Source organism: Helianthus annuus, chromosome 8 (assembly GCF_002127325.2).
Source record: "Helianthus annuus cultivar XRQ/B chromosome 8, HanXRQr2.0-SUNRISE, whole genome shotgun sequence".
Lineage (NCBI taxonomy): Eukaryota > Viridiplantae > Streptophyta > Magnoliopsida > Asterales > Asteraceae > Helianthus > Helianthus annuus.
Genome location: NC_035440.2, coordinates 53,284,808 through 53,287,770, shown reverse-complemented (window position 1 = coordinate 53,287,770; position 2,963 = coordinate 53,284,808). Strand labels below are relative to the sequence as shown.

Genomic DNA, 2,963 nt, shown 5'->3' with positions numbered 1-2,963 from the left:
GCTGGATCTTGCCATAGGTATCACCATTTCAGTCGGGATCACCGCTTCCGCTCCAAATACCAAGGAAAACGGGGTTTGGCTAGTTGCACTTTTTATTGTCATTGTATCAGCCCATAAAACAAAGGGTAATTCTTCTGCCCATCTTCCTTTTTTGGCTCCCAATCACTTTTTCAGGTTGTTGACAATTATCTTGTTTGAGGATTCTGCTTGTCGATTCGCTTGAGGATGTACTGGTGTAGATGTGATCATTTTGATTCCCCAACTCTTGCAGGAATCAGTGTTAGGGCAGGATTTTTATAACCTATGATCCTTACTTGATATCCTAACAAGTGATCCTTGTTTCTTTGGCAGATAGTGATCCTCAGAAGAGCTCCAGGATCAGGATCACGGATCATCCTAAGGATCCTCATACTAACGATTGTTCTTTTTGGATTTAATGTTGTTTTGCAGGAATTACGAGTTGGACCTGGTCTTAGCAACGTAAACAAGGAATCTGTCACGCTAATTTCGCACATGCATAATCAACAATGGACGTTATGGATAATATGGAAACTCAGCACAATTCAAGGGAAATTAATTAGGCTAAATTTACTTCTATTTCTAAAGGGGTAACGAGCTAGTAGTTAGGTGATATGCCTAAAATAGAACCACACACACTTGTATAAATGGCACTCTTGAATAGGCCTGCCAATGGATTGGATATTGATCCATATCCAATCCAATCTGATCCATTTATATCACTTATTGGATCATAAAAAATATCCACCAATCCATTACTTAATCCAATGGATCAATCCATTTATCCAATTAATTATATGGATCGATCCATGATCCATCCGGATCGATCCATTACTAATTAAAAGAAAAGGAGAAACGAACTGCACTCTCTCAAAATAGCATTTAGGGTTTCATCTTGTCTGCAATCGTCCTTCTCTCAACCTGCAATCGTTGATCTCACAACCTGCAATCGTCGATCACTCAACCTGCAATCGTCAATCTCACACCTCATCTTGTCTGCAATCGTCAATCTCCACCATCTCCGTCCCTCCTCCGTCGGCCTCCAGTCCACCGCAATCATCGTTTCATCGGAGACCCCAATTGCAGCCACTACCACCGTTCGCAGCCATTACGACCGCTCGCAACAACCACCACCGTAAGTCCTCTCAACTTCTCACACTGATTCAACAAATTTCTCACTTATGTTTCGTTGATTCTAGATTCAGTTGTGTAATCGATTACAATTCGTGATTTCCTTCGTTTTTTCATGCTTTGTTAGGTTTAAAATTGTTGATTCGATGTTTTATTTGATGTAAATTGTGTTTAGGTTTTGGTGAATATATTACCTCTGTTTCTTGATTCTTGATTTAGTTGTGTAATTGTTTGAAGAAATGACGTTGCTTTTAATGTTTTGTTTCAAGAAACTAATTGCTTTTAACACACACAGTGCTCGTTTTGAAGTAACATACCTGATGATAACAATCTAAAGCCATGGGTTTACACTTAAGGGATTCACAAAATTGGTTATTGGCCCAAACCGGCTTTTACCCAAACTGGCTGGTTTTGAAACCAGTTTCAAATCGAAATCGGTGGTTCAGTATGAAACTGGAACCGCTTTCACCAAACTGATTTCATTTCGAGTTCAATACCAATTCCAGTTCATACATCAGCATCTAATTTATATTTGACAGGGTGAACATACTAAAATAAGGCTTAAGCTTAGCCACTTGACAAGTCTGAAGTGTACTGCAGTAGCATATTTTTTATTAGTATTTTTTAGCACACTGATCCATATACCTGCAGGATTTGTAGATTCAAAGGGGTCAACGATAGGGGTGCAAACGAGTTTTTAAACTTTTAAACTTTTTTTATGTTATCTTCATCATTTTGCTTTACCAGAAAACGACGTTTTTAAACTTTAACTTTGACCATTAGTATGTGTTCTATACAGTATTTGGTTGCAAGCAATTTGAATATCTTAACTGTGGTCATTGCGCTTATTGTTAGATGCTGTTGGTGATGGCGAAGAAGAGAGTAACGAGACACAGGAGCTTTCTAGGAGGTATATGTTTTCTTCCTTGTGCTTGTTTTCTCATAACTTCGGATTCTTACAATATTTTCTGATATAAAATGTGATCTTTTTTGTGTAGGACAGAGAATGTCGATAGAAATCGAACCAAGTGACTTGGCATCAAAGAAGAAGAAAAAGACCCAATCCACATGATATATCTCCCTATACTGTGTTCATGAGTTTGCTTGTTTGTTTTTTTTTTCTTTTGAACTTGTAGTTACTCATGTCTTTCATGGTCATGGTTAAATTTGATTAGAATCTTTGATCTACTTTTTCTAGTTTAAAGAACTTTGATAAGAATTTTGATAAAAGGCAGTGATTGTATTGGTTGTTAGGTAGGTAAATCATGGTTGGATTGTCGCTGTTCTGGACAGTTGCGGACCAGGTCCAAGATTGTTTTTAGATTTTTTTTTAAATTTTTTTAGATTTTTTTTAATTTTTTTAGATTTTTTTTTATTTTTTAGATTTTTTTAATTTTTTTTTATTTTTTTAGAATTTTTTAGAATTTTTTATAATTTTTTGATTTTTTTTTAATTTTTACAATTTTTTATTTTTTTGTATTTTTTTTATTTTTAGAGGTTTTTTATTATATTTTTTTATATGGATCGATCCGGATAGTGATCCATCCATTTAAAATTATTTGGATATGGATCGGATCACAATCCGTTATGTTGGATCATGGATCGGATCATGATCCATTTAAGTTGGATCATTAATGGATCGGATCATGATCCAATCCATATCCATCCATTGACAGGCCTACTCTTGAACATTCGGAAGACACAACACATTTCTCACACGCTTTAGCATACGATACTATAGTGATCCTTGTACCTAGCTCGTTACCATCCAAAGTTGTAAACATTGTTTGTTATATTGAAGTTTGGTGATCGGT

General features: G+C 35.7%; 1 long non-coding RNA gene across 1 annotated transcript; it reads left to right on the top strand.

The window, feature by feature from the left end:
* The first annotated feature begins 727 nt into the window (after positions 1-727).
* On the top strand, positions 728-2,464 carry LOC110871124. Its single transcript, XR_002553495.2, has 3 exons — positions 728-1,153; positions 2,005-2,059; positions 2,148-2,464. It is a non-coding gene; the product is annotated as an uncharacterized LOC110871124 (long non-coding RNA).
* The last annotated feature ends 499 nt before the right edge of the window (positions 2,465-2,963 follow it).